The following is a 25547-nucleotide window of genomic DNA, read 5'->3' on the forward strand; positions in this document are numbered from 1 at the left end:
TAGCGGTAAACATTGGGGGCATAAAGTATTCGAGTTAAACATTGTTTCCTTCGCCGAATCGTAGCCCCTCCCCCTACACCGGTAGCGGTTTTATTGAGACAGGTCATGAATGCGGTATAAATTCGATGAGCAAATTTCTCCGGTTGAAAGGACGAAAGAAAAAAAAAACACTGACTCGTTCCGTAGCTTTTTCCCATCGCATGTGGCAAATGGCTGGATAGAAGAAAAAGTGCATTCAAATAACATAATTATAAGGGTGTGTCCTGCTGCTTCTATTTGATGTTTTTCGCCCTTGCCAACTTTGCTGTTTCTCTTTTCTCTTGACTTGCAGGCATGCAGTCAGACTTTATGAGAAACATTACTTATTGTGGCCTAATTCCAACCTTATTCTGCCTCTCCCTTTTTCCCTGCACTCACCCGGCTCTGACTAGCAGCTTGGTGCATCTGTGGGTCTGAAAACAACCTCTTTCCTACTGTGCCGTGGCTATTGTGACTTGCATAACAAGTGTGAAATTTGACGAAACAAACCATAATGGACACACAACCTCTCTCTTTCTTTTTCCTGGCAGAGGAGATACAGGGGAAAGTGGTCGTTCACATCCTCACCGAGGGCCACTGCATAATGATGATGTTATGATCTGGTTCAAGGAAGGTTCCGTTCATCGCACGGTTTGATGTTGCTGAGGTTTCGTTATGCTTGGACTATCATCCTAAATAGAGGTCAAGGTCTGCTCCACTGTCGTTGTAGAGGTAGACTGAAATTATATAATTAGAGCAACGGGAGCAACCAGGGACTGGAAACTGGCGGTGTCTGTAGGATGATGAAAATTGTATGCATGTTTAAACAAAAGGTGATCAAGCAAAGTTAAGCATGCGGTTAGCTCAACCAACCATGTTATCTGTTAGCTGCAACAAGAAAGATTAAACCCAACACATGTGGGTTTTTTGTGACTGACAGTTTTCACTTTCTCCGGATTCAACTGTATGTTACCATAAATCAGACATCTGAACACCAACTATCAATTATTTATTTGATTGTAAGTTTCTGACACCTGACGAATATGTCACGATTAACTAAGTTATGCAATTAAGTGACGGTATGAAAATGTAGAATACTCTTCACTCTATCATTCCGGAACCGGACGCCGGATCCGGATGAGATTCAAAAGTTTTTTTTTTCGGGATCATAAGACCTTTCGTTTGTGAAAATCGGTAAAGTCATTTTATAAAAAAACACGGGTGGGATAACTTGAGTACGATTAAAACTGACATGTTTTTCCACACTTCTGAAAATTTGTCATAAAACAAACATAATACAAATACATTTATGTCGAGGCTGACCAAAACTTTGGAATATTTGCATTTTTCATGATACTGTAAGTAAAATGATGGCGACGAACGACCGACGTATAACATGTAAAAAATATAAAATGAAACCAAACATTTTCCATTGATAACGCTAAATATTCGAATTTTTGTATTTTCAAAAGTACTTTCTAAAAAGTAGCAAAATATGGTAAATTGTTGTATCTGAAACAAATAGCAATATATAAGTCATAAATCAAAAATAGGAGGATACAATGAAAAAAAATTTCTTAGAATCAAGGATGGCTTTTATCGTATCAAAGAACGCTCACTAGCAACTCTTCACACAATTCAATCAGTGCCATCAACGAGAGACGGACATCACCGCAGCAACAAGAAAAACGCACGGTTCATTGAACTTACTATAGACACCAGTGCGAGAGCGAATTTGTATCGATGAGCTGTGTGAGAATCAAAGGTCAGCTCGCTTATTCTCGTTTCGCGATCCGATTCTGCATGAGCAGTGGATAATTGCGATAGAATCATTTTACTGTTGCCGCTTAATCTAACTATGTGCAAAACAAAGGTTATATTTGTATAAGTTGTGTCTATGAAAATGTATGTCAATGCTCCACACAAGGGTTTTGAAATATTGCAACCTAGTATAAGAATTATCAAGTCGAATCATCGATTCGATTTTCAGCGATAATTGTCAACTTGCGATTCTCTCTTGGCAAATTCCACACAGCACCAATCATTATCAAACGGTAATTTTTTTTAAGGGCCGTGAATACTCAGAGTATGAAGTGGAGCGAAGAAATGTAGAAAAACTCACTTCGAGTTCTTGTAGCATCTTCTACCGGATTGAAAATGTTGTATACAATATTGATAAATATCGAGCAGCTTCTGTTAAATTTTCGGCAATCACCAACACTGCTTAGAATCTACTCGATTTTGGCTGTTTGAATTTGAAAACTACAAAAACCTACAAGATTACTAAAAAAGCATTTCATGAGATTCATAATAAATGATCGGGTTCGTCAACTCATGAAGTTGTAGTGTGTAATGAATAGCCAAATTTTATTCCTCTAATTGTCTGAAGAAACTACTATGTATCTGTGTTGTAAATTGACCGTCTCAAACAACATGCATATATATGTCTCCTTCATATTAGTCAATTAAAAAGTAGTGAATACGTGTAAAACTGAAACGTGTGTACTCTTTCTTTATACTTCCGAATATCAATTTGTTGATCGATTGTGTGAATTGTGCAAGCTTGCCGCTTTTTCACTGCTGAAATTTGAAATGATACACCTAAACTAAGGTACAGATTAGTTACATTAAACATTCTGACACACAATTAAATATTACGAAATAACCACTTTAGTTTTTTATGGTAAAATAATGGTGGTTGTGAAAAGAACCCGAATGCCTTCTGAGTCGGTGCCATGCATTTTATATAGCAAATCAGCAGAAAGTTCTACTACAAACTACAACTGGTTGAAAAAATGACCATTTGGGTATACAATTATTGTTCTAAAAAGCAACAAACAGAATTTTGATGTCTCTTATTTAATTTCGGATGTTAATATTTCAGTGAAAAAAACTATCAAAATGCCGTGCGGAGTTAATTTCTGGAATTCAAAAGGGCCAAATTGTGTAATTCTGTAAGATATTAAACACTGTCGCGAATTTTCACTGCGAAAATTGCACAAAGCTAATCAAATTATCCTAGATTTGCACTACACTGATGGTTTTGATTTCCGATAGCGCAGAGAAGCAATCTTTATAGTTCTATAGATAACATTTGGAACCATATAATAAGGGCTGATTTTGCATAATGTTCCACATGGCCCATTTTACGATGTATTTTGCTCCAATGTAAACGGCCAGCAGCAGGATGGTGCGATCGATCTACTATGAAGGGAAACTGGTTATGTGACCTGAGCGTTTGAAGCTTTATACCACACAGAAGGTCTGCTTTCATTGCCGACTGCTCCTCCTGACGACCGAAGCATACAGCACTTAATACTTGAACATATTCCGAATATCTATGTGTCGGTTTTCCACGATGCGCTTTGTGCGATGATTCGTTCAATTCATGTGTTTGCGTGCCTTATTTTGATACTGAATTTCACCCTAATGCTCGTTCATACCAAACATTTTAGAAAATCTCAATTTTGAGTTATTTTTGAATATCTAATACTACTGAAAATTTTCTCATAAATTACTGAACATATTTGCGATGGTATGGAGAAGAAATTATTTTGCTGCCTTAAATACTTAACTTCTACCCATTTTTGTACAGGGTAAATTTTTGAAAAGGTGCTCCATAGCAAAGTATCGAAAATAAGCTATCCACAAATTTTTCTTTCAAATTATGATAAAAAACGATATTTTATTCAAACTAAAAATTGATCCTTTATTGTACGAGGTTAAACTTAAGCATATTGAAAACCGGATTAAATTTATGTTATTCCTTCACGAATTTTCGAACTTTTGATCGAACGCTCTTCATCAAGTTGCATCGCATTTTTTTTACGCTTGAGCTCAAATTTTTCTGAACTCCTTCATGTTCCCAGCTGCCTTACCAGTCTTCTTGAAGACCCTCTTCACGATTGCCCAGTAACGTTCGATGGGTCGAAGCTGAGGGAAATTTGAGGAATTGATATTTTTCTCAATGAAATTTATACCCTTTTCCGCAAGCCAATTGAGAGTGGTTTTGGCATAGTGGGCCGACGCTAAATCCGACCAAAATAGTGGAGGTGTGCTATGCTTCTTATGTAAAGGCAGCAATCTCTTCTGAAGACACTCAGATGGATAGATTTGTGCCTTTATAGTTCAAGTAGTGTGAAAAATGGTTGACGTCAAACCACAGGAACATATTGCTTGCCATACCAGTACTTTTCGACCGAATTTCTCCACTTGAATCGACATGTCCGCATCGCTCACATCCTCCTCAACGACGACAGTAAAGTATTGTGGACCTGGAAGGGTTTTTGAGTCCTCCTTTACATAAGTCTCATCGTTCATCAAAACGCATGCATCCGGACACTGCAAAAGACGCGAATACAATTCCCGGGCCCTTGTTGCTGCTCGCTTCTACTGTTCTTTACACTTGTTTACCTTTTTTCAAAATTTTCTGCTTCCTGTAGGTCTTCAGGTGATTTCGCCTCTTGACACGCTGGATCATTCCGACACTCGTTCCTGCTGTTTTGGGCAAATCACGTATTGACATTGATTTGTTCTTCATGATTAGAGATACCACTTTCTGGTCCAGTTTCGGGTTGGAAGAACAGGATTTTCTGCCTCTTCCTGGTATCTCATCCAAAGAATAGCGTTTTTCAAACTTATTAATGATGGTTTTAACACTGACATGATGAATTCCAAACCGCTTTGCCAATTTTCGCCTAGTAACACCCTTCTCACTGCGCCATGTGTCCGAAACCTTAATTTTCACTGCCTTCTCAATACGCGACATTTTGAAAACGCAGAATTTCAACCGCATAAACAAGTAAACAAACGAAAGCTGACAGCCAAACGCACAGCATGCTGTGATCTGAGCAATAAAAACCATCACAAATACATGCGTACAACACAAATGTATGTGGATAGCTTATTTTCGATACACTCCTTATGTGTTCCTTAAAATTTAATTTGGAATCCAGAAGACCACTCAGACCCATTAAAGACGATGCACGTGAACTGTTTGTGAAATAGTCAAAATTGAACAAATAGACTTTTTGCGAATAAAATAGATGACGGAGCATTTAGAGGCATTTAAAACCATTCTATTGATGTTACACCAGTTAGTTTACCAGATAGTTTACCAATTGCTTTTGAGGTTTGAGGAAATTTGATTATATGAAATATTCTAATGACATCGGCGAACGATAGTTTCATACACTTGATCGAAAAATTTAGATCGTTGAGATACAATAAGAATGTAAACAGACCAAGGTGACTTCCTTGAGGAACTCTAGAGATAATAGCACATGGAGAGGTTGTACAGTCTCCAGCAGATGATTTTGACAGGCGCTTCGATTGAGTTTTGTTTTTTTGGTAGGAACTTTTAGTGATCGGGACCTTTTTAACAACAATATAATTCGAAACACATTTTTCAACCGTGTCGGGTTTTACCAGTCGGAAACTCAACACGTTTCTTAGGGCGCATTTCAACACGTTTCTTAGGGTGCTCTACACATTTTGCACGCGCACATATCGCAGGTATTTGCAGACGCTCCAGAAACACGAACTATCGCGTAATCCTGCCATAACGACCGATTTTCTAAAACAAAATTTAATCCGTATGCAACGTGTTAATATCAACAATGCATCTGAACAATCCATAAAAAGTACCGCTTTAGTTTCTTTTTTCATTTCACTTGAATGTGTGTCGAACTGTGAGAAGCAAAGTGTACAAAAATCATGACAATCACTCTCACTCTCCAAGCAAACCCGTGGAGCATGTCATATCTGTTTGTATGTAGTGTAATTTGAATCGATATGTGGTTCGAGGATGCTAATTTGACTATGTATATAACTATGTTTTTCATTTGTTGTAGTAAAACAATCGCTTCAAACAGTATGTCGATTATGTGCGAATAAACTGCGTGTGCAAACTGAATGTGCAAAACTAAATGCTGCGTGTGTAGAATTGAGTGTACACTTTGCTGCTCACAGTTCGACACGCATTCAATTATTTCTCACAAACCTGAAGTTTTCTTCAAGTATGAACTTTAATATATTTTCGCGGTCTGACAGCAGCATATCTAGTGGTCGTTCCAAACACCTACTTTGGTACATAAATCAATGCAAATGCTCCAAACATACAAGCAAGTGATAATCAAGTGAAAAGTATGAGCATATATTTCGAAAATGCATATATTTCGAAAATCCCAATCATCAGTTGACTTTGGTCAACGTCATCGAAATCAACTGCAAAACCTAATCGCTTCGAAAAGAAAACAATGTTGTTCATTTGGTGGAATCAAAAAGATGTCTTGTACTACGAGCTTCTTAAACCAGACAGAAAATACTATAAATACCTACTAATCACTACTACTCGAATGATGAAATTGAATCTAGCAAATAAAAAAATTACACGACCAAGTTTTGGGAACTTGGGCCGCACCCGCCAAACTCCCAAGACTTGGCCCCTTACGACTATCTTTTGTTTTCATCGCATTTCTCACGCATTGGCTGAGCATGAGTTGGTGAAAATATGAAAAAATGCATAGCTTTCGACAGCAACTACTTCGAATTAAGTATTTTGAATTTATTACTTTTAATTACATGTATTCCCATTCCAAAAAAACTTTTTTTTTATATCGTTTATTTATACCCGGCTTTAACCTAATTTTGGTCGTTCGCCGGCCAAAAAAACTCGCATTATTAATTGTTAATTGCACTTGGTAGGTCAGAAATAGTGACAGAAATGAATCAAAATGATACGGTGAAACTGTATTGTTCCATTTTCACCTGCACCTGGTTAACGGATAAGTACGGTATTTTGAAGATTGATTGAAAAAAAAACAGATTTGTCTCAAACTCTCGTTGATAAAGTACTCCAAAAATATAGGTCATTTATTATGCTTTAGAAAAAAAATAGCAACAAAATTATTCTCATTTGGTTTTAATGAATTCTCGAGTTTGCCTTCGAATACTACTCATCATATATGGGCACTCTATTGGTTTATCAGAGCGGTCATATAGCGGTTTCCACCATATCTTCATCTCTGCTGAATCCTGAGTCACCTTTTCTCTCTTTTTCAACTCTGGTTTTACAACTGCCCAATATTGCTCAGTTTTTTTAAAGATATACTTATTAAGGCACAATGTGAGCTTTGATGAACGTAAAAACTCGTTTTCCAGGTACACGAAAACCTGCAGCTGCAAACACCTTGCCAGAGCATAAGCTTTCTTGCAATTTTTGTTTTGAGTACAAACAAATTCGAACTGTCTAGACACATGAAAATGCATCCTTTTTATATCTTATGCCCCTCATTTCAACATTGCCAAGCTACTATTGAATTGTAGATCAAATTCGAAGATCAAATGGCTTCCGGTTCCGAAGATATAGTGGTATAAGTGAAGTAAGCGACAAAAACGCTTTGTTTTATTACCGCTCAATTTTCTCAGAGATGGCTGAGCCGATTTCAACAAGCCTTGGATAGTTTGAAAGCTACTATTGAACTGTGGATCAAGTTCGAAGATCAAATGGTTGTCACTTCTGGTTCCAAAGATATAATGGTATAAGTTACGTAACCGTAAGTTACGCTCAATTTTCTCGGAGATGGCAGAACCGATTCCAACAAGCTTGGTCTCGTTTAAAAGCTGCTATTGCTACTTATAGATCATTGATCAGGTTCGAAGAACAAATTGCTTACACTTTCAGTTTCGGAGATATAATGGTATAAGTATCGTAGTGGGTAACCAAGCCTAATTTTTAGTTCGCGATGTCTATAAAGTAGCACTTCTTTGAAACAAAAAGAAAGAGGACACATTTCAATACAAACTGCTATCAAAACCTTTCAGATCCAACTATTAGGATCCCTACAGTGAAATAATCAGTGCATCCAGTTATTAATTGACTCCAGCTTTCTTTCTTTCTGGTGATGTTCCTGAGATTGCAAGCTCTTGACACACAATCACCTTTTGAATTCTTTTAATCCTTCAAACCTGGGGATCCGTTTTTTCGAATTCTTCAGATATTTGCTAAATTTCAACAGATTGGTTGATTTCACATACGCATTGGAAAACACAACTTTGGTGAATTATATTTCAACTGTCATTTCCGAGGCAAAAGCAACAGCGTGCTGGAAACTGAAGACTCTATCGAAAGTATTCATTTTGGCCGTATAAAATCACAAAACCAACAGCAACAGAACCTTAACCTGCTTCCAATCATAGACAAACAATTCCCAAGAATACGCAAACAATTCTGCCTAAACAATCGCTGTGCAAATAAGGAAAGCCCGCAACACAAGTTGGAGAAAAGTTTTGTTTTGATATTTCATGCCTGCGAATCAAAGCATGCCAGTGTATGTAATATTAAAGCAAACCGTCGTGGTAACAGGCCTAGGATCGGATGCGTGAATCGCCTTAAAAGTTGATGTTCAATTTTGGGGTAAATTTTGGTAGTTCAAAGAGCCCTCCCAATTCGGAGCTGAAGCCAATTTGTCAATAATTTATAGACAAATAATATGTTAAAGCATTGAATTAATCATTCATACTAATCATAAAAATGTAATGTACAGTGCAATTCCAAGCCATTTCTTCTGCTTTCTGTGCTTGATTAATCATAAGATTTAGTGAAAATTATTTGATTTCGAATTGTAGGAAAAAGCTGGAATTGATGGAGGTAGAATTCCAAGTAGAGTGTGTGGTGAGCAATAAATGATAGTGTTACATGGTGGTTATCACGTTATTGTAGCATCATCACCTACTAAAAATGGGAACTTCCTAACATTTCTAGCTATAACAGAAACAAACCGGTTCTCGTTGCAGTTTTAACCTTAACCGATATCGTCTGGTGGCTGTTTTCAACCGAAACATAATCAGGATAAAATTTTATAGCTTGAAAATATCGTTCATTATCCAACTATAAACTCAAATCTCATTTTCTCGACCGATTAGTTCAATTCTCATTTCTATGCTATGGTTTGCTACATTATAGCAAAATTTGCTGCTTTATCCTGGAATATGGCAGTCTTCTGTAGTATCCACAATGTTTTCAGAAGTCGAACTTGCGCATTTCATTGCTGGGTGGTTCCATTTATAGCTAACTTGCACCGTTTTTTCCGCGAACGGAATATCATCCACATTCAGCGCGCGTTATGGCATGGTGCTTGATGTTGCGCGGAACATTTCATACTTGTATTGTATCACACACGTGATACTTGATGCCTGATACATTGGTGTGACTTGTTTCACTCAGCGAGATGCGTTACGTATTTTAGTTTGTTGCGTCACAAGGGTGAGATTGAATCACCTGGTAGTGCCAAAATATAAGATATTTTTTAAATTGTATTCTAATACTATTTTTTCTCCTTTTTTACAGAAAATCAATTAGTACTGTAATAATTCAAAATCAGGTAAGTCCATATGTAATGCTGCGAACGAAGTTCGTTGAATAGACTTTTAGAACGACACTTCGGGTTAGATTACAAAATTACAATTCCTTGGTCCGGTTAGTTCCATTGTTCAAATGTTTTAGTGTTGCTACGCTCATAAATTTACACGACTTGTAAATCAATAGTAACATGAAATTGACATGGGTTGAATCGAAAGTTTAACTGAAAACTATCATCGATGCAAAACTAAATTGGATTGCGTTGAGTTTTCAATGAGAAGAACTGTATCTTTCAATTAACGCTTAGTTTTGCGATTAAATTATATTAAAACGTACATAATTGTAAAGTAACTTCATGTTTCATTGTCTGCTCCAAATATGTGCATGAAAAAAGATGTAAATTCACAAAATATTTTTATCTGAAAAGAACAATTGCATATTGAATTCAAAACAGTTAAGATCTGTCAGAACATTTTTCTAGTTATAGGTCAAAACTTTTTAAAAATTTGTAACAATTTTTTTTTCATTTATGAGAGTGAATGCCAACTGATATAACCAATTGATCTCGTGTTTTTGCTGTGTTCCAAGATTAGGACGCGTTTAATGCCTTTCATTAGTTTTCATACTTTTTACACAGTATTCAATGAGTTCATATTCTCAACACTTTCGAGTTGAAACTTCTCACAGGCGGGTATTTATTTGGAGCACTTAGCTACAACAGGCATCATACAAACCTGTTTTCGTTTAGTATTTTAATTGTAGATCTGAAATAAAAAAATAAAAAGATATACTTTAGTATTCAATGAATTATTTATTTATATTCGAAACGTTAAGTAACAAGTACTAATTTTTCAAAGGTGAGGTGGAATAAATAATGTTGTGATTCAAGATCAACCTCATCTGTTTCTGATTTCTCTCGTAATGTTAGTTTTGTAAAACCATGATGTCTCAGACCTGGTATGAGTTTCTCAGAAAAATGGCTAAACTCCGGATTGTTTATAAGCTTTACTAATGCCTTCAATCAGTTGTTTTAGAAGCAAGCTAATTGTAAGATTTAAGACCATATTATATCTCTCAAACTTCCTGGGCTTGATTAAAAAAAATTCTTGTTCAACATAGTAATGTGATAATGCCTTTCTCTTAACATTTAAATAGCCACCATAAAACAATTATATCTTCGGGAAAGAAGTTTTCGGCACTAGATTTGTAAGGTTATTTGGGAATTTGGGTTTAGATTTTTTTTCTTGGAACTTGCAAAAACCGGGAAATCAACACTCGAAACAGTGAACAATTCGTTTCGGTGATTTTCTTTAAAAATATTACATTCTTCTGTTTACAAACATTCCAGCTTCTAGCAGTTTCGCTTAGTTTAGGAAAAATCTTTTCATCTCGATTTGAATTTTTGATTGACTAAGTAAGACACACGACAACAGATATAAGTTTTTTCATTCGATTTTCACCAACAAGTGTGATCGTAATTCTTTGAAGTCAATTTTGTCAAAGGCCTAAGAAGTCCTAATCGTAAATACCACGAGATATGTTTGGAATAGTATGTAGTACGGGGTTTCTGAAACAAAGCGCCTCTTTATGTATTTTCAAACAAACTCTATGTTCTTTTCCAAGCGCAAATACAGGGTTGCGCAAAGGAATTTGACATATTGACGTACGACTGATTCTTCAAAAACGAATTATAAATAAAATCGCGATGAGCGACACTCCAGTGTTCCATGATGGAAAACTACTAAACGAAAATAAACCTTCATTTCTTGCGATGGCGTGTTCGTTTTCTTCCTCCCTTGTTTGGTTTCAGTGTAACTGGAGAACAAAATGTGCCCGGTTCGTTTACGCAACCCTGTATATTAAGTGAGAGAGAAGAAATTTACTAGCAAATGAGTGTACAATGTTAATCACAGCAATCAAAATAGTATGTTGTATATCGCGTGCAAACCCCAACGTCGAGCGTGGTTTCCAGATTGGTGGCTTGGATACATTAGAAAAGGCTACTGTTCTTCTTCAACGAGTTAGAAATTTGAGGATCGAGAACACCGTATTGAAGAAGCTGCAGAAAGAGGCGGTAGACCACGAGATGTTGAGGCACGAGATTTGAAACGTAAAGAAAGAAAGTGTTGGAGTAAAGTCGCCGTTTCACCGAAGACATTTCGTCGAGAAATACGTAATTCTAAAAAAAAAAATCGCTTGAGCAGGGGTTACGTCACTCTACGATCATATCTCCGGAACCGAAAGTGTCAACATTTGATCTTCGAAATAGTAGGTTTCGAACGAGCCTGAACTTACTAAAATGAGCGAATAGAAAAAAGTGTGATTTGTCGGTTACGTCACTTATACAATTGCTGAAGCCGTGAGTGTCAGTCGCTTGATCTTCGAACTTGATCTACAATTCAATAGTAGCTTTTAAACGGACCTAAGCTTCTTAAAATCGGTTTGGCCACTTCCATGAAAACTGAGTGTATAGAAAAAAAGAGCGGTTTGTCGGTTATGCCACTGTAACGTTGGTATCTTCAGAACCAGGAGTGTGGGACATTTGATCTTCGAACTTGATCTACAATCCAATAGTAGCCTTCAAATGAGCCTAAGTTTGTTAAAATCGGTTCAGCCCTCTCAGAGAAATAGAATAATTCTTCGAAAGGTGCAAAAAAACAAATATTTTCCGATTTCGTCGAGCTGAGTCGAATGATATTTAACATTGTGGGTCTCCGGAGCTCCGATTCGAAGTCGGTTTCCTCACTCCAGTTTCTGATGGTATGCGTTTTCTGTGAAATTTTTTTTGAGATTTTGAAATTTGAGATTTGAGAGTACTACATGGAATAAGAAGTTCCAGGCCTAACAAAGAAAAGGTTGATTTTTCACCGTGAACTGTTTTTTATTCTTCATTATAATCTCCATCTAGTGCGATATACTTGACTCATCGGTCCAACATTTTGATGTTTTTGAGCAAAAAGAAGATTTTTCAAGGCCTTCAAAATAAACTTCTGTTTCTGCAAAGACCTCAGCATTCGACGAAAATTTCTTTCCTTGGAGAAACCTTAATAGTCACTGGGTTTCGTGCCATTGGAGAGAACAAGCCTCTAGATGGCCCAAACCCGGTCTGGAGAATACGGGGGATGGTGGACCACTCCAAAGCGCAAATCATTCAATTTAACCGTTGCTATTTCATCAGGACACGAAACATTGCTTGATGAGTACTAGAACTCGTCTGACACGATCAACTGTTATTCAAACACTAGTGGATAGATTGTCATGAAATTTGGTATTGGGCCATCTAGAGGCTTGTTCTCAACACTCAACTATTCACGTCTTTTCTGTGAGTGGCCCGGACTTCTCATTCCACGTAGTACGTATGTGCAGCGCCTGTCATTGTATCTCACCCGTAATTGGAAACGCACATACATCTAACAAACAAACCAACTTCTTCTGAACCGAAGAGACCTCAGTAGAAAGTATCATGTATGGATCTATTCAGACTAAACGATGCGTATTCCCTCGCATCATTAATTCGCTTATGGTAATGCAATTTGTTTCGTGCAAAGTTTTGTAGGCTGTATTAGCATCAGCCGATGGACATCATCGAGCTATTCCACAGACGAATTAAGAATTTAATTTAAGTTACTAAAAAAATCAGAAAAATTTCACACGTTATCTTATCGAAACATTTTCAATGTTAGCATTGCTGCCAATTCGCCCTATAAACATTCACGATTCGGTATTTTTTTTTTTTTGAAGTATGAACAATATAATTCAAACCTACTGTGTTCCTAGTCTGTAGTACACAGCAGCTTAAATTACGTAAAGTTTAACCCAATTCGATTTTCAACGCAGCTTAAATTAATACAGCGTCTTTACTGATGTCTCAAATGAAAACAAAAAATAATTTCTACGGTTTGTCAAATGATGTCTGATAAATAGATTTTGAAGTCATATACGAGGTCTGTTCAAAAAGTACCTGGAATTCTCATTTTTCTAAAAAAATATTTATTTATTCGTCTACATCTATATGGTCCCCTTCAAAGTAATCCCCCCCTAGATATATTACACTTATGCCTGCGTTTTTTCCAGTCTTCGAAACACCCCTGATAGTCACTTTTTGTAATGCTCTGTAGCACTCTCAGCGATTCTGCCTTTATCTCTTCAATCGATAAAAAACGCTGTCCTTTCATGGGTCTCTTCAACTTTGGGAACAGGAAAAAATCACACGGAGCGATATCTGGTGAATAAGGAGGTTGGGGCATGATTAAAGTCTTGTTTTTAGCCAAAAAATCACGAATAAGCAACGATGAATGAGCAGGTGCGTTATCGTGGTGCAAAACCCATGAATTGTTTTTCCATAAATCGGGGCGTTTTTTTCGAATTGCTTCACGCAAACGTCGCATTACTTCAAGGTAATACTCCTTATTGACGGTTTGACCTTTTGGCAAGAATTCTTTATGCACTATGCCATTATAATCGAAGAAAACAGTAAGCAAAACTTCAACGTCTTCGCGGCCATCTTGGAAACGCTTATACCACTCGTAAACACTTGTTTTTTTCATAGCAGACTCACCGTAGGCTCTCTGTAACATTTCGCACACTTGGTTACACTTTATTTCATTTTTCACGCAAAATTTAATACACTTTCTTTGACTCTTCAATTCTTCCATTGTTTAAACTAACAAAAATCACCGAGCTCAAAAAAACACATCTACACCAGCCGCTACAAGACAGAATGTAAACAATGAATACAGCTGAAAATTTCACCATACATTAGGGACATATGTACCAACACAATAAAAAAAAATTGACCACCGGACTCTCCAGACACGCGCAATTAAAAAATTCCGGGAACTTTTTGAAAAGACCTCGTATACGATTACGGTGACTTGCATTCCCGAGCATCGAAACGAGAGCAAATCGAAATCTAGTTATGATAACAATATCACATTGAAATTATAATTTGATTTCAGCTCATAAATTTTTCAATTGATATCACATTATGTTATCTTTTTGCTGTTACTTTTGGAAAAAAAACTTGCGAGGCAAAAAATGTGTGAGCAAATGATCATTCAAAAGAAACAACTTAATAAATGCCTCAAAATAAGGCTAATTTCGTTAGGCGATACAAAAATGTGAAAGTAAATTTTAATGGAGCAATTATTTCTTCCATTCTATGTATTCGACATCCTGTGGCAGTTGTCCGGAACCATAACCGTGAAAAGATTTTTTGTCAACACTTTTGCAGCTTTTACACCAATAATCCTCATTATTTTCGCTTGCGAGATTATTGTTGTAGAACCACGCATTGGTTGGCGATCATTGGTGCCACGTTTATCTGAACATCGTTTTAACATCAAGCGCGTAAAACTCCTACTACTGGAATAAGGCGGAAAGTCGCTTACACAAAAATATCGATATCTCCGTTAAAAATGAACGGATTTCGACAATCCATGGCTTGTTTGGCAGCTATTACCGTGCGGAATCTAATTCTGAAACATATTCTGTTTTCAAGATCAATTGTGACATATATTGTCAAAAAGCTGCAATTTTGACATAAAACTTCGTATAACTTAAAAAGTAAACATCCTATCTCAAATCCATTTAATAGCGTTCAGGGTGACGGGAAGGCCTTTCAATTGCTACTAGTTTGATCAAAATCGGTCCAGTTATCTCTGAGATCTCGACCTGTGTTGACAACACACATACAGACACAAACACACATACACAAACACACGGACATTTGCTCAGTTAGTCGAGCTGAATCGATTGGTATATGACACTCAGCCCTCCGGGCCCTCGGAAAATTTGTCTAAATTTTGAGCGAATTCTATACCTATTTTTTATATTTATAAAAAAAGGTAAAAATATGATTTTTTGAAAATGTTAGACCCTACGGGCTCCCTGTAGTAATTAATTGTTTCCATTGATTTTATAGACAACTTTAAATGCGTTTTTCTCGAAAGCAGGTTTTGAAAGTCCGTGTCCATCGTCATTCAAAAACTAATGCACAAATTTTTTTCAAATTTTGCACACACTCTCTACATATTAAAAACCAGACCCCAACGTTTTCCTTTTCTTTGTTTGTTACTTTGGTTTAACAGCTACAAAATGGTGGATTTTTTCGTGAAAATCGTAGTTTTCACTTTGAATAACCACCAAAAATTTAAAAAATAAAAAAAAATCAAACAGAAACGTTTTGGTCTAGAAAAACTTTTTCTCTAACTATGCTACTATGCATTCATTTGTTCACTTCTGATAAGTCTGCACTGAGATACAGTGGACACCACAAATCATGATTTTTAGGAAGCATCCTCAAAAACAGAGATGTCCATCTCCTCCGTGTGACGAAGAGCAAGCAAAATTTCTCCCCTCGCACTGACAATTTCAACGAGAGCTCTTCTCTTTCACATATATACACCACTGTTGTATAAAGTGTGCACGCATCATGAGTGCGTTTGTTTATTTCCTTTTACCTCCTCCACTGAATCGCACCAAAGTGCTAGAGCATTAGCTAATAAATTCTCTGAGGTGGATGCAGATAGCACACACTCAAATGCTGTCTATTCGAAACTGAGAAGAAGTGCGCTTTCCTCTTTGTGCGATGCTTCGTTTTTTGCATCCTTGGTGTGGACAAGAATCTGACGCCAGCGTGTATCACTCTGGTGAAATGCCATCTCTGCTCAAAAATACATCTTCATCGACTTATTTCTCAATATTTTTCCAAGAAAAAGTTACAAAACGTTGTTTGAATGATGCTTTTTAACATGTAAAACATTTGGATTTATTTTGTTGAACGATAATTCAGGAAAAAAATCGTAAAAACTTGGATTTTTTTCATCGTTTAGACCCTACCTCCCCCTTAAATTACGTAAAGTTTAACTTAATTCGATTTTCAACGCAGCTTAAATTAATACAGCGTCTTTACTGATGTCTTAAATTAAAACACAAATCAATCTCTACGGTTTGTCAAAAACCGTGGATTTGGATGACGTCTATTGAACTGATTTTAAAGTCATACGAGGTCTGTTCAAAAAGTATCCGGAATTCTCATTTTGCTAAAAAATATTTATTCGTCTACATCTATATGGTCCCCTTCAAAGTAATCCCCCCTAGATATAATACACTTATGCCAGCGTTTTTTCCAGTCTTCGAAACACCCCTGATTGTCACTTTTTGTAATGCTCTGTAGCACTCTCAGCGATTCTGCCTTTATCTCTTCAATCGATAAAAAACGCTGTCCTTTCATGGGTCTCTTCAACTTTGGGAACAGGAAAAAATCACACGGAGTGATATCTGGTGAATAAGGAGGTTGGGGCATGATTAAAGTCTTGTAATGCGTTTGTTTTTTTGATCAAAATTCAGCAGTTTTGGAACGAATTTTGCTGCCACTCGTTTCATGCCCAAAACATTTGAAAAAATATGATGGCATGAGCCAACTGATATGCCAACTTCATCAGCAACTTCTCTAATAGTGATTCGGCGATCATCCATAATCATTTTTTCCACTTTTCCCACATTTTCATCGATTATTGACGTGCTGAGTCGACCGGCGCGTTCGTCATTCTCAACGTCTTCGCGGCCATCTTGGAAATGCTTATACCACTCGTAAACACTTGTTTTTTTCATAGCAGACTCACCGTAGGCTCTCTGTAACATTTCGCACACTTGGTTACACTTTATTTCATTTTTCACGCAAAATTTAATACAAATTTTTTGACTCTTCAATTCTTCCATTGATTAAACTAACAAAAATCGCCGAGCTCAAAAAAACATGTCTACACCAGCCACTACAAGACAGAATGTAAACAATGAATACAGCTGAAAATTTCACCATACATTAGGGACATATGTACCAACACAATAAAAAAATTTTTTGATCACTGGACTCTCCAGACGCGCGCAATTAAAAAATTCCGGGAACTTTTTGAACAGACCTCGTATATAGGATTACGATGACTTGCAAGGTCATTGTCTCTCCAATAGCACGAAACCTTGTTGATCTGACCACAGACAACTAAACAAAATAAAAAGAAAACAAATAAAAGAAAAGTAGTTTCAGTTAGTCATGGCAGACAGTCTGATCATAAAATTACTCATCATATTTTTTTTATTTTTTAAAACTTTCGAACTTTATCGGTAGAATTGTGTCAAATATGTTCGCAGATAAGATAAAACTCTCTCACCTGAACATTTCAACTGGGTACGGAATCTCTTTTATATAAATTAAGTTCATTTTACTCTAATCGGCATCTATGACATATGTCTTCATTTATTCATGCGAAATTTCGCTTATAATCCGGCAGCCAAACGCTTACCAGTAGCAAAATGTTCTCCAATCAACGCCATTTCTAATCGCGTTCGACGTGAAATATTTTACCTCACTTTAATCCATGGTGTAATACCACCCTTTCAGCCGTCACACAAACAGCGGCCAGGTTGTGGACTGGGCGAGGAAATCTCAATTCCCGTTCGCCACCTTCCTGAACGGAACGGTTCGCGTTCAATATTCTCCTGCTCCTCCCCCTCCTCCTCCTGGTGGTGGTTTCATCACACAAAAGGCAACGCCACCATCGCCGTACGATATGGGAAATTTGCATATTTTATTTTCGAGCATCCTTTTAATCCAATAGCTCGTAAAATGTTCACAATAGCAGCCGAACCACTTATCTCTCAGTTGGTGGGGAACGGTGGGCCTCGTACCGAAGGGAAAATCTCACTTTCTCGACATGAAAATTCGTTACTTTTGCCAGGATTTTTTTCCCAATACGTTGCAGTACCCAACACGGGAGCAAATTGTGATTGGCTGAAAAATGAATTTTCTGTGCCTAAACTAGCGAAAAATGCCTATCTTAGCGGTCCCTCGTTTTCACAACGACATCGGGAGGGGAGGAAAAATCGGAGGCTCTGAAGTGTTTGCGTTTATCGCGTTGAATCTGAAAACCGCTCAATTCAAGAGTCTTTCGTAAGCAGCCTCTTCAGCACCGTCTTCAGCATGATCTATATGCAAACCAAGAAATCACAATATGTTTGTACAGCTTCGAAACCCGAACCCGGCCCGGGTCCCGGGTTCTGGGTCCTGGGCAAACGAGACAATGTGGGCGACTTTTCGGGCAGTGGTTCCACCCGGCAAAAAACCGTCACGTAAGACGGATCATCGTTATTTGTTTCGATACCGCTGGATACAGGCGACCATAAGTCAAACGAAAATGTCAACTTTTAGCAGTCGGGATTTGTCGTTGTTACCTTTTGTAAGCTAGCGATTCCCGGTTCGGTTCGGCGGTTCGGGTTGGCATGAATCCATCAGCATTCAAAGCGTACGCTCTTTCGACGGAAGTTGTGTGGTGTACGGGATTTGTCTTGGGATTCCTGCAACCCGCCCCGGGTTTGTTTGTATGAGCAACACGGGCGTACTGGTTAGGATCAGAGGGTGGGGGAGTGGTTCGCTATTCTGAAGGATTACCTTGCGAGGCAGCAAACCTCGACAGTAAGATGGGTTACACTTTTAACCACAGATTTCCATTCTGTGCGGCGGCGCGTGTTCATGTTCTTGTCACAGATTAATTACTCCTATTGGCTTTTGGTCGCTCGACCGGTCGGCAGGACCCTGCTTTATGGCTCACATTAAATTGCATTTTAATGGCTTTCCACTGACAGTCGGCGATAAATCTTGGCAGAACTGTTTGCAAAGGTCACGCGTTGGGCTGTAAGTATTGTTGCTGGAGTTTCATATGTATATGTGTGTGTGTGTGTGGCTTCGATGGTCGATCGGATACCGAGAACGATAATAATTCGCTGGAGACGAATGTCATTTTTCATTCCGAACTTCCAACTGTACAAGGTTTTTCATTAATTTTCTGTAGGTTGATGAAAATGTTACGTAGCTTGTAATCCTATTATATACAATTTAATTATAAGGTAATATACAATTTAAGAAAAAAATCGAGCAAATTTACATCTGAGTCCGACTCATTTTTCAGTTGATCGAAGAAAAGGTTTAACGCCTTCACATTCAAATCATTATTTTAAAATTCAATGATTTTACGAACTACGTTCTTATGAATTGTGTCATATGTGGATTTGCGTCACATGTGAATTTCATAGTTTGTTGCTGTCCGTGCTTTTTAACCTAAGCCATTTCAATCGAAAAAATCTAAAAACTACCCACCAAAAATTTTAAAATTCATAATGATTTGTTTTTGTCTTGTTGTTGAGACGTAGAACCATATTGAGCTAGTTTTAAATTTGATCAATTTCTAAAGAGGAGATCAGATTGAAAAAATGACAAGCAAATACAACTATGTAATGCAAACCGCGAAAATGTTACCGCAGAGGCGGACTCGATCTGTTGCTAGCTCCTAACGGGGGAAATTGTTTTGCCACTTAAACTACCCTGCATATGAAAACTCATGAAGAGATAGCTTAATTGACTCCAAGCATGCTTCGGTTTACTTGGCCGCCACGGCATTAGCGATACGCAGTTTGTAGACAATCAAACGAAGTCATGACTATTAAACATCATATGTCAAAAAACCCTCTTTTAATCCACCGAGTGATGTGATGATGCCATCCTAATTTTACTCATATTTTCATAAATATTACTAAGGGATCCTTAAAAAAAATTAATTAATTAAAAGTTCTGTCCAGTTAGAATCCGGAATCACTTATTGTGTTGCAGCGGCTCTTACAGGTTTTGACGAAGTACCAAGGATGTCTGTTCATCGACGATCAAAATGGATTTCGGACAGATTCCTGGTCAAAAATTCTACATGGTGACGGCACGAGGGGATGTTCCTGTGAAGTTTGGGTTTGCTTTTATGAACACACTTGTCAACAAACTGATGATTTGGCAAGGGATATGCCGCTGCGAAGCACAGACAAAAGTGTTCGTGACGAATAAGACGATGAACTCGAAGCTGTACAAGGAAGAATGTCACAAAAACCGCGTACTATCTTTCATAGAAGCCCATAAAAATCCCGTGAAGTTTTGGCGAGATTTGGCGAGTTACCACTACAGCCAGAAAGTCATTCAGTGGTACCGCGATAATAATGAAGCGAAAGCGTAAGAGAAGCGAAAAAACGGCACGGAACGCGACTCAGGTGACCAGAACGTGGAATTAATTTGACTTCGGAAGTGTTCAGCGTTTGATGGGAGGAATCAAGTACGAATTTTCATTAGAAACGAAGAAAAAAGATTTGTATTGATATTTTTCCATAAATTACAGTGAATTACCTTTGTTTTGGTGTATTACCCTTATTTGTACGCCAACTCTTCACCGAGATACAGATGATTTTATTATGCCGGATTCTAAATGGACATGGCTTTATTTGAATTTTGAATAAGAATGAAAAAGGCGGATGGGTAATGTCACAGACATAACTGGAGAACGTGAATATAGATAATCGTTCGTATTAATATCTAGTCTTGTGTGAGTTTTGCATCTTTTATTGCATCACATCCAGAATTGTAACGATGCATCCATACTAAAGCAAAACTTATTAACGACAAATGTGTTATTTGTACGAAACAAGTAATTTCCGATTTTCGGAATTTATCTAATGTTTACCAAAGTTGAATCTTTTCCTGTCATCATTGAAATAAATTCTTTTAATTTTGAATCTGGATTAAGAACTAAATTCGGAATCTGGGACAGCTTCAGAATATTCAGTTGCAAAATTTAGTTTCGGAATCCAGATCAAAAGGTGAGTGGGTAATGTCAAAGACATAACTGAATGAGATAAATAGGAATAAAACTGACACCCTTTTTCAATATTTCCGAATATCGATAATTGTACTTACTAATCGATTGATTGTGTGAATTTTTCACACTTTCAGTGCTTTGCCTGCAGAATTCTAAGGATAGAAAGCGGAACACATGGGAACAATAAATATCAGGGTTGTGTAGTTGTGTAGTTTGTGTCACAAACCGATTATGGTAACGTTTCTTGTCAAAATAATCTTCTCCGATTGCTCCTTTTTAGTACCTGCGAATACCGACTAAAACTAAGTAGTACAAGCAGATAAAGTTATTGTAAAAACCAATACATTTGGGCATTTCTAAGGACTTTCTAACTGATATAGTGATAACAACAAATCTGGTTTAATTCATTCAATGTTTTTTTGAAACAAACAACATTTGGTTTCTCCTCAGTCATTTCCAAACTGTATTTGGTTATGTAGACTTTACGTTAAACCAACTAAAAATTAATTAATCATTTAAAACAATTGATTTTCCGTAACAATCTGCTTCTGGTAAGAAAGGGCAGACTATCAAACTCTTCATAGGGTCTGTCGCTGACGATAGCCAGGCAGCGACTGGCACAGTAGAGAAGGTTTTTTTTTCGCATGAATATCTGTTTATTACTCTTATTTTTGTGTATTACATCAACGATTTTCAGTACAAGTGTTTTGACCCTTTAGCCTTTCATCTTTGTTGTTAATACGATTCGTTATTAATAATACGTGTTTTAGTTACTCTTGTTTTACATACTCATATTCAATCATAATATTTATTTTAATTATTAATAAAATATCTACCTACTTATAACTATCCCTAACCTAATACAGATGTTTGGATATAAGGTAGGATTTAGACCGTTGTTCGATATACGTTTACCAACCCAGTTTTGCGGTAGAACTGTGTTAACCACAGCTCAGGGAGGCGGAAATGGTAAACGGGTAAGCACGGATTACATAAGAACACAGGTTCGAGTCCTATCTCTGAGTGTATCTTTATCCAAAAAATCTTCTTTTCTACAGCTCACTCTGTTTAACTCTATTCCAAGAAGCGAATAGTTAAAGGTTATTGGTTTCTTTTTGCGACTGAATGTTATTATGAAGCATTTTGAAGCATTTATCACCATTCTGTTGGTCTGACACCAGTGGCCGAAAATATCAAGTTGTTGCTGAAGAAAACTTGCATCGCTCCGGATACATAGTTCGAAGTCTGCGTACGAGAGTTTTAAACACTTCAAAGAGAGATTAACATCAGTGATGTAAAGCAAAAACAGAAGGAGTCCAAGGTGACTCCCCTGTTGCACACCAGAGGTAATGGTGAACGATTCTGAACTAGTGTTGCCAATTTTTATCGACATTTCGCTACCATTAAGGTAAGATTTTATCCAGTCAAAAAACCTACCGTGGAAACCAATACACTTGAGTTTTGCTAGAACAATGTCATCTTGTCGAATGCCGCTAATATATCGGTATACATAGCGTCTATTTGATATCGTTTCTCCAATTCATGAATGATGTACGATGTACAACATATAAGATTTGTATCCGTCGAGCGCTTGTTTACGAATCCATGTTTTTGCCTTTCTCATATAGAAAGGTTATGCAATCACTGTGAAAGCCGACTTTCGAACCGAGGCCCGGAGGGCCGAGTGTCATATACCATTCGACTCAGTTCGTCGAGTACGCAAAATGTCTGTGTGTGTGTGTGTGTGTGTGTGTGTGTGTGTGTGTGTGTGTGTGTGTGTATGTGCGTATGTGTGTATGTAACGTTTTTTTTGCACTAACTTTTCTTGGAGATGGCTGAACCGATTTTCACAAACTTAGATTTAAATGAAAGGTCTTGTGGTCCCATACAAAATTCCTGAATATTATTTTGATCCGACTTCCGGTTCGAGAGTTATGGGGTAAAATGTACAAAAAAAAGAAAATATGTGTTTTAACTTTTCTCATAGATGGCGCGACCGATTTTCACAAACTTAGGTTCAAATGAAAGGTCCTGTGGTCCCATGCGTTATTCCTGACTTTCATGCGGATCCGACTTCCGGATCCGGAAATATAGGGTAAAGTGTGTTAAAAATTATACACCATCACTGAAAATGAGGAAAAACCTTAAAAAAATTCTAAATCGACCTCAAATCTTTTCCAATTTGATGGTTTTTATCAGTAGACGGTCAAACAAACCGATTTCGGTTATTCTTTTGAGAATCGAAGAACATTTTTTTTTGCCTTTCTCATGTAGAAAGGTTATGCAATCACTGTGAAAACCGACGTTTGAACCGAGGCCCGGAGGGCCGAGTGTCATATACCATTCGACTCAATTCGTCAAGTACGCAAAATGTCTGTGTGTGTGTGTGTTTGTGTGTGTGTATGTGCGTATGTGTGTATGTAACGTTTTTTGCCCTAACTTTATGGGGTAAAATGTGCAAAAAAATGAAAATATGTGTTCTAACTTTTCTCATAGATGGCGCGACCGATTTTCACAAACTTAGGTTCAAATGAAAGGTCCTGTGGTCCCATACGTAATTCCTGAATTTCATCAGGATCCGACTTCCGGATCCGGAAATATAGGGTAAAGTGTGTAAAAAAATTTATACCATAACTGAAAAGAGCGAAAAACCGTAAAAAGTTTTCTAAATGGACCTCAAATCTTTTCCAATTGATAGTTTTTATCAGTAGACGGTCAAACAAATCTGTTTCGATTATTCTTTTAGGAATCGAAGAAAAATAATTTTGAAGAATACCACAGTATTATATATGATATTTTGATTGATATGAGAAAGGCATCATTACACCACTAGGTGGATTAAAACAGGTTTTTTTTATTCAATATTATAATATAATTTTTAGGCACACTGCTTAAGCTCTAAGATGCCAAGGGTATTTACTAATCTTAATTACGACTAATTTAAAACTAGAATAGTATCATTATGTAATGTAGTATCGGGGTAGCGGATTCTCGACAATTCAGCTTTCAGCTGGCGATCGGCAGTGGCCGGTGTATTGAATATTGCATGAGGGTCTTCCATATGGCGTTGGCGAATATCCATGTTGGCCGCATCCTTCGGTCCGTGTGGGTCCGCGGGAAACACCCCCCGGCTACGAAGGCCCGGCGGGTGGCCCGCATGTTGGTTTTCGACTGGAGCGGTCTTCCGTGGACGATGATGGTGATGTTGCGGAAGAGAATGAAAAAAAAGTAAATATTGTGGAAACGGGGTAAAAATGGGATGTGGGAACAAAATGTCTGAAAACGGGAGATCCTCTGGTCCGGATCAGAGTCTGGGCATACTTTTTTAGCGAAATCGAATATCCAGCGGTTAGAATATTCCTCACTTTCGTTTGTGGAGTTTTTGTTGCGCATTCGTCGGGCTGTGTTCCAAAGAGTGCTCATTGATGTTTCTCTCGATAATCCGTCTACGAATCGACGCCAACATCCGCTTTTCTTCGCCTTAATCAAGCTTTTCATTTTTGCGTCTAATGCCGCGTAGTTTCTAAAATAATCAGGTGTTCCGTTTTTCCTAAACTCGACAAATGATAAAGTTCTCTCCGCGTTTAATTCTGAGTACTCTTTGTCCCACCACGGGTTGGGGGGACGGATGTTAGTTTTCGCGCCGGGTACAGGTTTCGTCTGAGCTTGAGTCGCGGTGTCGAGAATCAAGCCAGCCAAAAACGTGTAGTCTTCCTCCGGAGGAAGTTCTAGTGTTGTTTCTAGTTTCTCAGATATCGAATTTGTGTAGCATTTCCAATCAATATTTCGTGTGAGGTCATACGAAACATTGATTGTTTCCGATGGTCTTAATCCGTAGGCGATTGAAATCACGATAGGTAGATGATCGCTACCGTGGGGATCAGTGATCACCTTCCACGTGCAGTCCAACCGTAGCGATGTCGAGCAAAGGGATAAATCCAGCGCACTTGGTCTTGCTGGTGGTGCAGGAATTCGTGTCATTTCTCCCGTATTCAAGATTGTCATATTGAAGTTATCGCAAATATCATGGATCATAGTTGACCTGTTATCGTCGTGAAGACAGCCCCATCCCGTACCGTGTGAGTTAAAGTCTCCTAAAACCAACGTCGGTGCGGGAAGGAGCTCTACATATGATATCACAGAGCCGCCGATGCCCAACCGAGGCTCTTGGGGGAATGTAGATGGAAGCAATGCAAAGGTCCTTGCCTTTGATTGTAACATGATATGCGACAACTTCAATACCTGGTATCGAGGGGAGGTTAATGCGATAGAAAGAATAGCACTTTTTTATCCCCAAAAGTACTCCTCCATAGGGATCATCTCGATCCAGACGAATAATGTTACAATCGTGGAAGTTGAGGGGGATTTCAGAAGTTAGCCAAGTTTCGCACAATGCAAATGCGTCACATTTCAGATTATTTACTAGAAATTTGAAAGGATCTATTTTTGGGATGATACTTCTACAATTCCACTGTATAACA

General features: G+C 37.7%; 1 protein-coding gene and 1 long non-coding RNA gene across 6 annotated transcripts in view; one reads left to right on the plus strand and one right to left on the minus strand.

Moving 5' to 3' along the window:
• The window catches only part of LOC131429494 (uncharacterized), a 111280-nt gene that overhangs the window by 38132 nt on the left and 47601 nt on the right, over window positions 1-25547 (minus strand). The gene's annotated exons all lie outside the window — the stretch shown is intronic.
• The window catches only part of LOC131429493 (tyrosine-protein phosphatase Lar), a 415517-nt gene that overhangs the window by 38027 nt on the left and 351943 nt on the right, over window positions 1-25547 (plus strand). For all 5 annotated transcript variants that reach the window (XM_058593632.1, XM_058593642.1, XM_058593640.1 and 2 more), the window contains exon 2: window positions 9368-9401. The gene's annotated coding sequence lies outside the window, so the exon portion shown is untranslated. The remainder of the gene's footprint in view (window positions 1-9367; window positions 9402-25547) is intronic.

Source organism: Malaya genurostris, chromosome 2 (assembly GCF_030247185.1).
Source record: "Malaya genurostris strain Urasoe2022 chromosome 2, Malgen_1.1, whole genome shotgun sequence".
Taxonomy (NCBI): Eukaryota; Metazoa; Arthropoda; class Insecta; order Diptera; family Culicidae; genus Malaya; species Malaya genurostris.